Genomic DNA, 9,881 nt, shown 5'->3' with positions numbered 1-9,881 from the left:
TCTTTTCATGAAGTTAAGTTAAAAAAAAACATTGTCCATGTTCAGATTTATAGCAAGGACATTGCTATCAGTCTGATGACACTGCTAATTCTAGGGCAACAAAGACAATTTATCATTTATCTTATGTGTATTTAGAACCTGCTTAAGTGGAAATAAAGCAAAATTCTGTCAAATAAAATCATCTGTTATGCTCAGGTAACTTTAGTTGAAATCCATGAGAGTGCATGTGCAAGTCAAGAATGCATCAATAGACAAAGTTATTTCATATTGCAAATGCACTAAAACTTTACAAAAGGAGAATGATGACAAAATTACAGTTGGTGACAGTTTTGGATACACTTTTGTATAATGATAAATCTCTCCTATTTTATCGCCTGACAGTAGTTAAACAGCATCTTGTAATTCAGAATACAACACAATTATGTATGAAATAGAACAGTCATGGAAAGACATTTAGGAAACAAAAGCATTTAACTGACATCTACCAAATACTCTGAACTTTGATATTCATCCTACACTTTTGGGTCTACCTGCAAATTTAGTTAGCTACCTGTTTAGCCCATTTATTTTTCCTATTTTTTAGGAAAGTTTTTAAAAATAAAACAAAAAATATATATCACTTACAGACTTTTTCCAGCTCATTCATTAAAGATTTGATTCAAGGCTGTCAAAATCTAGGTAAAATAAATAGTAATTTGGTACCTGCAGGCTTTGTTCTTACAGTGATTCAGTACCAAAGCTCTGAGTGAGGGTCTGTCCATGTGCCAGCCAATGCAGGCTCAGGTTGTAAGGGAGATGAATTGTGTTGTGACATCAGACTGGGACTCAAGAGACAAAGAGGACTTCGTACTAAAACAAAGGTTTTATATTTTAGAAAAGCAAACTTTATCTTACTCAGAGCTCAACTGGGAGCAATTCCATGGGAAGATTACATGGTGAATAAAGGCAGTAGCAAGTGCTGAGAGGTTTCAAGAACACTCTCCTGGAAGCACAGAAACAGCTCATCCACTTTAAAGCTAAGGGAAGTAGTCAGAGCAAGAGACTCCCTTGGATTAACTGCAAGCTGCTAAGTCTGCTTAAAACCAGAAGAGAAGCACACCAGAGATGGAAAAGCAGATGAATACCCATTTAGAACTACAACAGCACTGTCAGTGCAGGCAAAGATGCAGTTACATAAGCAAAAGCTCAGTTAAAACTGAAATTGCCCAGAGATGTCAAAAACTATAAGAAAGGGTTCTTCGGGTATGAGAACAAGAAGAAACAGAAGGAAAACACTGACCAACTGTTAAACAGTAGCATTGAATTAGTCACCAACACTGAAAAGGCAGAGGTTCTCAACATTTTCTTCACCTCTGTCTTTAACAGCACTGTTGGGCCCCAGGTTTTGGGAACAAAAATCCATATTGATGCAAACACAGAGCAATCATCAGTGAAGGAAAAGTTGGTATGTGTAGTACTACAGGAGTTCGACACCTACAAATCGATGGTCCATGACAATACCTACCCAAGGGCGTTAAGAGAGCTGGCTGACATTTCTGTGAGGCCACTCTCCATAATCTTTGAGAAGTTGTGGAGATCAAGGAATGCCCCAGAAGACTGGAAGAAATCTAATGTCACCCAATTTACAAAAAGGGCTTAAAGGAGGATCCAGGAAATTATAGGTCCATCAGTCTTACTTCAGCCTCTGGGAAAGTTATGGAACAAATTCCGCTGGGAGCTATCACAAGTCAGATGAAGCACATGATTGGGAAAAGCCAGCATGGACTCACCAGGGGCAAATCGTGCTTGACAAACCTGCTACAACAAAGTAACCTGTATGGTTGATGTGGGGTGAGTTGTCGTCATTGTTCACCTGGATTTCTCCAAGGCTTTCAATATGGTTTCCCACAGCCTCCTCTATCTGACAGGTCATACCCTCAGGGTGGTGGTAAATGTCTCCTTTTCAAATTGGCAGCCTGTCATGAGTGGGGTCCTTCAAGGACCAATATTGGGCCCAACACTGTTTAGTATCTTCATAACTGATTTGGGCAATGGGATCAAGTGTACCCTGATGAAGTTTGTCAAAGATATCAAACTGATTTGAGAAGTGGACACTGCGGAAGGGACAGCAGGAAGACATGGATAGGCTTGAAGAGTGGGCTAACAAGAACTTTACAAAGTTCAACAAGGACAAGTGTATGGTCTTGAACCTGGCCAAACATAATCCAGGAGTACAGTACAGGCTGGGATCTACATGTCTGGAGAGCAGCTCTGTGAAAAGGGACCTGGGCGTCCTGGTTTACAACAAGCTCAGCACGAGTGACCAGTGTCCTGCCGTAGGAAAGAAAGCAAGCCAGTGGAATGCTGGGCTGCATCAACAAGGGCATCACCAGCAGAGACAATGAAGTCATTATCCCACTTGGTACTTGTCAGGTCACACCTGCAATGCTGTGTTCAGGTTTGATTCCCACTATACAAAAAAGAGGTGGACAGACTGGCGAGGGTCCAGAGAAGGGCCACAAAGATGATCAAAAGACTGGGAAGCTGTCATAGGGGGAAAGGCTGAGAGAACTGGGTCTATCCAGCCTTGAGAAAAGAAGGTTTAGGGGAGGCCTTATCACCTTATCACCACGTTCCGGTATTTAATGGGTGACTACAAAGAAGATGGAGACTCCCTTTTTACATGGAGTCACATGGAAAAGACAAGGGGAAATGGGCACAAGTTATTCCTGAGGAGATTCTGACTGGACACGAGGAAAATTTTTCACAATGAGAACAATCAGCCATGAAATAATCTCCCCAGGGAAGTAGTGGATTCCTCAACATTGGACACTTAAAAGATTTGGGTAGACAGGGTGCTGGGCCATCTTGTCTAGACTGTGCTTTTGCCAAGAAAGGTTGGATAAGATGATTCTTGGAGTCCCATCCAACCTGGTATTCTGTGATTCAATGATTCCTTATAGAACCTCAGTAAGTTGTTTAATTTTCTGAATTTTCATTAAATTGTCTTTGAAAGCAGAATGGCAACTTAATCTCTTCCTCTTAGGAGTATGATAAATTCATCAGTATTTGTAAGATGCTCAGGTGATAAGTTGTTTCGGTAATATGTTTAAATACATCACCAGCAATGCATCTGTTGCATGGATACAGAGGACACTTCAGAGTCTCTTTTGCTGTATTCATTAAAATGAATACCATTTGACTGTAAAATCCACTCTAGATCAATTGTTTGTATACAAATGTCAAAATATCAGCTATTGGGCATGCAAAAATGATTTATAATAGCAGGAAAGTAATGCTTTTCTTGTGTTGTTTGTGGGTACATAAGTCTGACTTTTATTTCCTTGATTTCCTTAGTTAACATATTACTGAATCAAAATTACCATGGAAGACTGTAGGTGCAGCATCAATAGACATAAAAAGGGCCTAGAGAAATTTGTGTGTAACAGGTCTAGAAATACTAACTAAATAGACTTGTCTGGTGAGTACTAGGAGACAGACTACAAACGAGGGTCTGGATTGCACGTGTTTTCTAAATGAAATCTGCCGTTGTGACTGTCAAAGACAGAATGAAGAGAAATGCACCCATTTTTCTTGTCTTATCAGTTACGCTCCAGTGTCATGCGGGGGATACTTTCAATTCTGTCACACCTAAGTTCAGATTCTAATCTGAAAATTCAGCAGGAGTATTGCCACTGATTGAAAATAGCTTTTTTAATCATCTTTGGAAAGTTGCCTTGTGTCAGTTTTGGGAGATTGCCTGGGATTTGCACTTTTTATACAGGAATGACATATCAAAAACAACTGAAATAAACAAGTCTTAAGGGAAAGTTGCCAGTCTTAACACTGATGTTGCCCAATAAGTTTTGCATTTTCTCACATTCATAGCTGCGTAATCATTAGGAAAAAAATGAATACAGCCCTTGAGTCATTTGGGATTTTTCTGCCTTTTGCCATCAAAATCAAAATGTATTTTGATTCAACAGAATATCAGTGATCCTATACCCATCCTGCATAGAAATGTACAAGTCCATGGCCCACAGAAATCTCATCAGAGCCAGCTCTTATTCTGTTCTTTAACCACTTGTGATTCACAGAGTAATTCTGTAATTGTTTTTATCAACATAATTTTATGCTTAAAAAATAAAATACTATTACAGTAAGCACATGAAAATTGCTTTAGCATTATCCTTAATATGTCATTTGTCTAAGAAAAGCCTGTGTAGAATGGCTTCATTTCTAATAGTTTCGTAAGCCCACTGAGGAATAAAAATGACAGGTCCAATATGTGACAGACTTGCAGCTCTTTACAGTACTTCATATGTGTGTATTTCAGCATAATAGATCACAAGCTTTGCCACACCACACACCATAAATGTCACAGACAAAATCATCAGCAAAAGTTTCATCTCAAAATTTCTAGTGCCTTTATTATACACATGATAAATTAAGGTCTTGCAGGACAAATTTACCATCTATAATGAAATATCTGACCAAATATGCCTTGATTACCCTCACACTGTGGTACCAAAAATGTTAACCACGTAGACAGCAGATCTTTTTCCCTTCAAAATCCAACTGTTGCTGATTTTTTAACTTTACATTCAATTGAACTCTGCATTGAAATGAGCTGTGACTAGATTGACTCACTTGATATTTTAAGCTCCCGAAACCATAGCTTACGTTACTTCCTCATGTAAACTTAAAATAATTTCCTTGATTAAATTTAGCCAAGATTAAAGTATTTTCATCTGTGACAGACCTTGGCACTAATATCTGATGACGGGCATGAGTTTTCTTCACAGTATTACTTCTGTCCTCTTTTGTCATCAGTAAGTATTTCATCAGTAAGGAAGACCAAGGCGTGGCTGGAACCAAACTTGGCAAGAGATGCAAAGGACTTCTACAGGTATGTCAGCTAGAAAAGAAAGGTCAAAGAAAGCATAACCCTCCCATGATGAACATTATTGGTAAACTGGCAACAATGGACAAGTAGAAGACTGAGGTTACTCAACAACTTTTTTGCAACAGTCTTCACGGGTAAGTTCTCTTCCCACATCTCTCAAATGAGTGGACAAGACAGGGACTGAGGCTGCAAAGTCCCTCACACTGTAAGAGAAGATCAAATTTGTGACAACCTGAGGAAACTGAACATAAATCAATGGGACCTGACGATATCCCAGAGTCCTGAGGGAACTGGCGAACATGGTTGCCAAGCCACTCTCCATGGTATTTGAGAAGCCATAGCAGTCAGGTGAAGTCCTGGGTGACTGGAAGAAGGGGAACAACATACCCATTTTTAAAGAGGGTAGAAAGGAGGACCCCTGGAATAATCGACCTGCCAGCCTCACCTCTGTGTCTGGGAAGATCATGGAAGCTATGCTAATGCACACAGAGGACAGGGAGATGATTTGAAACAGACAGCATGACTCCACCAAGGGCAAGTCTTGCCTAATCAATATAGTGGCCTTCTATGACAGAGTGACTACATCAATGGACAAGTGAAGAGCTACAGATGTCATGTATTTGGACATCCATAAGGCCTTTGACAAGGTCCCCCACAACATCCTTCTGTTTAAATTGGAGAGGTATGGACTTGATTGATGAGGAATTGGTTAGATGGTCACATCCAGAGGGTAGTGGTCAATGCCTCAATATCCAGATGGAGATGGGTGACAAGTAATATCCCTCAGGGGTCCATATTAGGACCAGTACTGTTTGATAACTTCATCAATAACTTAGACACTGGGACTGAGTGCATCCTCAACAAGTTTGCAGATGACACCAAGCTGAGTGGTGCAGCTGACATGCCTGAGGGATGGGATGCCATCCAGAGGGACCTGGACAAGCTCGAGAAGTGGGCCCATGTGAATTTCATGAGGCTCAACAAGGCCAAGTGCAAGGTTCTGCACCTGGGGGAGGGCAACCCCCAATATCAATACAGAATGGGGGATGAAGGGATTGAGAGCAGCCCTGCTGAGAAGAACTTCGGGATATTGGTGGACTAAAACCTGGACATGGCCCAGCAATGTCCACTTGCATCCCAGAAAGCCAACCATACCCTGGGCTGCACCAAAAGTAGAGGGGCCAGCAGGTTGAGGGAGATGATTCTGCCCCTCTGCTCTGCTCTGGTGAGACCCCACCTGGAGTTTTGCATCCAGTTCTGCAGCCCTCAGTGCAGGAAAGACATGGACGTGTTGGAGAGGGTCCACAGGAGAGCCACCAAGATGATAAGAGGGCTGGAACACCTCTCCTATGAAGACAGGCTGAGAGCGTTGGGGTTGTTTAGCCTGGAGAAGAGAAGGCTCCAGGGAGACTTTATTGTGGCCTTTCAGTACTTAAAGGGGAACATAAAAGAGATGGGAACAGACTTTTCCGTAGGGCTTGTTGCAATAGGACGAGGGGTAATGGTTTTAAACTAAAAGAGTGGAGATTTAGACTAGATATAAGGAAGAATTTTTTTACAATGAGGGTGGTGAAACACTGGCACAGTTTGCCCAGAAGCAGCAGATGTGCCATCCCTGGAGACATTCAGGGCCAGGCTGGATGGGGCTCTGAGCAACTGGATCTAGTTGAGGATGTCCCTGCTCATTGCAGGGGGGTTGGACTAGATGACCTTTGAAGGTCCCTTACAACCCAAACTATTCTATAATTCTATATTAAAGAGGATCAGCCATGTGAAGCCCCTACAGTACAAACATAAAGAAGAGTGAATCTAGGATTCACAGTAAAGCCCACAATATTCAAGAGAACAAGGGGTGAAGTGCAAATTTCATGTAAAATTATGCAACGTGGCAAATTTTTGGCTATGTATTTTCTTCTTTTGATTTGTAGGTGAAAAGAGAAAGGGAAGGTGAAGGAGCATCCAGACCATTTCCTTGGGGTTGGGAGGAGGGGATTTTTGAGGGGATGAAAAGAAAAAAGAGAGGGAACAAGGAAACCAAAAGTCTAATTCTGAGAAGTACTTTACACACCAGCACCATCCATTCAAGTTATTATAAGAAAAATCAAGAGCACACAAAGTCACAGAGTCAGATTCTACGACCCCTGTCACAAATATACAGCACTTGACTGCATCAGCAGTGCCTCTCAGATCACTAGGAGATGCTGAATAGAAAAACCTAGTGGTTTAAATTACTGGACCTCACAGTCCCATCTAACTTGTCTATGTTTTATTCAGTCAAATTGCCTTCTGTTAATGAAAATGCGAACAGAAGGGATTCGACACAGGGTCAACTCTATTGCTATCTTTCCTGACAAATGGCTATCCTAACCCTAAAATATTCCAGTAATGAGGATTCAACAGCCTCCCAGCTGATAGAAGTCCTTTAATTACTACTGGAAACTTTGACCGGTAACTTCCTTAAACTTTGCTTTCTACAATGTCTCATCCTCTGTAAAGACTGAGAGAATATAAGCCCTTTTTTAATATACCTTTTAAATATCATGGAATCATGGAATGGTTTGGGTTGGAAAGCCCCTTCAAAGATCATATAGTTCAAATCCCTGAGCTGGTGATTCATCCTGACTTGCTAAAGTTTCTTGGAGTCTGTGAGGACATGGAAACCAAGATTTCCTTTTATCTTCAGATTGACTGGTTTATCTTTATTAGCGTGAATGATGTGACTCCTCATGACTGTCCTTCTCACTTTATAAGTCAAACACTTAGAAAATGTAATAATATGTATATATGTATATATATATGTATATATATATGTGTACATAAATTGTGTCCTGATGGGTTTTTTTTGCCTTTCCAGCTAACTTAGAATTATTTCTATGATGAAACACTGGAACAGGTTGCCCAGAGAGGTGGGAGATGCCCTATCCCTGGAGACATTCAAGGCCAGGCTGGACAGGGCTCTGACCAACCTGATCTAGTTGAAGATGTCCCTGCTCATTGCAGGGGGTTTGGACTAGATGACCTTTAAAAATCCCTTCCAACTCATATCATTGTGATTCTATGAAAATCTGACAGAACTTTCTCTGCTATCACATCTAGCCCATTGATAACTGGCAACAATGTTACAGAATCTCTTTTATGAGCTGAAATCTACCCAAAAAAAACAGTTGAGTTCTTATCCCTGCATTTCCAACTGGAAGTCAACCCAAACTCTACCAGTCTGAGGGTTCACTGTTCTAATTTCCAGCCTAAACTTAAGAACAGTTGATGTGTGGTTTTGTGCCTATATTGTTCTTCACTTTTAAAATGGAGACCTGGTTTTTTTGTTAAGTCAATCCCTTCTAAGGTTACCTGCTGCCTTACATAGAGGCAGACACAATAATTTTAAGTAGATAACCTCATGTACTCAGTTGTGACAGAAAAAAATAACAGAATATACTCTTTTTCTCCTGAGACAGGGAATGCCACATTCCTGTATCTATAGTCCTTGAAAACTTACACTCTACTATTCTACTACTAATGAAGCTGATATTGGACTTGACACATTACAGTAAGAACAGCAGATATTGTTTCCATAGTCCAAGATGTAACTTTTAAAAATAACCTTCCTGCTGCATACAGCTCAGTTGTCCAGCACTGATGAAGATTCACGGACCAAAAAAAGGCTAATATTTCTACTTAATTTGAATACAAGTATAAACTAGGAGAGCAGTGGCTGAAGAGCAGCCCTGCAGAAAGGGATCTGGGGGTGCTGGGTGACAGCAGCTCAACACAAGTCAGCAGTGAGTGCTCTGTCAGTCAAGAGGGCAAACCCCATCCTGGGGTGCATCAAACACAGCATGACCAGCTGGTCAAAAGAGATTATTGTCTCCCTGTATTCAGCATTGGTACAGCCTCACCTTGAGTGCTGTGTGCAGTTCTGGGCCGCACAATTTAAGAAGGACTTTAGAGCACTCAAATGCATCCAGAGGAGGGTAACAAAGCTAGTGAAAGGGCTGGAAGGAATGTCCTGTGAGGAGCAGCTGAAGACTTTGGGTTTGCCTAGTCTGAAGAAAAGGAGGCTGAGGGACAACCTTCTTGCTCTCTGCAGCTTCCTGAGGGATTGGGGAGGAAGGAACTGAGCTCTTCTTTCTGGGATCCAGTGACAGGACACATGAGAATGGCCCAAAGCTGTGCCACGGGAGGTTCAGACTGGACCTTAGGAAGCATTTCTTTACCAAGAGGGAGGTCAAACACTGGAACAGGGTTCCTGGAGAGGTGGTCGATGCCCCGAATCTGTGACAGTTTACAAGGCATTTGGGAAAAGCCCTTAATAATATGCTTTAACTTTTGGTCAGTCCTGGAGTGGTCAGGCAGTTGGACTAGAAGATCATTGTCTGTCCCAGCTGAATTGTTCTGGTCTAGTCTAGTCTAGTCTGCTCAACCAGCTGTATGGCCAAATCTGAGCAATCACTTGTATTTACCTAAATGCTGTCAAGTAAGTTTTCCCATAAAGAGTCACACTATCCTGAAAAAACAGTCTACAGGCAACTTCAGAGCAGCCTTGGTTGCTATGCAGAGGGAAAACAACAAAAGAGTTGCTCTGCCACTCCTTGTTTCATACACATAAAAGACAGTATTTCATGCTGTCAAACAGTAAAAAAAAAAAACACTTGTGTTCAGGGCAAGGTTCTGGTCTGGCTTTTTTACAGCTCTACCAATCCCACAGCTCGTGGCTCAGCAGGCGTATTCATTTCCACAGCTGCAGCTGGCACCTGGAAAGTTAAACAACCTGGCCGCTCCGGGAAAGAAAAATCAGGCAGGCAACAAACTGGAGAGTGAATATAGGGGGAAGAGTTAAAGAGAGAAAGTTAAGGAGAAAGCAGCTGAGGGAGAGGAGGTAAAGCAATAGAAAGGCAGGGATTATTCCTGGTGGTTATAAGGGACTAAACAGCTTGAATTTGTTTAAGGAGTGTGACAGGAGGCATGGAGAATCAAAAACAGAGTTAACATACACAGG

The sequence above is a fragment of the Patagioenas fasciata genome, chromosome 2, assembly GCF_037038585.1.
Source record: "Patagioenas fasciata isolate bPatFas1 chromosome 2, bPatFas1.hap1, whole genome shotgun sequence".
Taxonomy (NCBI): domain Eukaryota; kingdom Metazoa; phylum Chordata; class Aves; order Columbiformes; family Columbidae; genus Patagioenas; species Patagioenas fasciata.
This window is presented reverse-complemented; position numbering follows the sequence as displayed.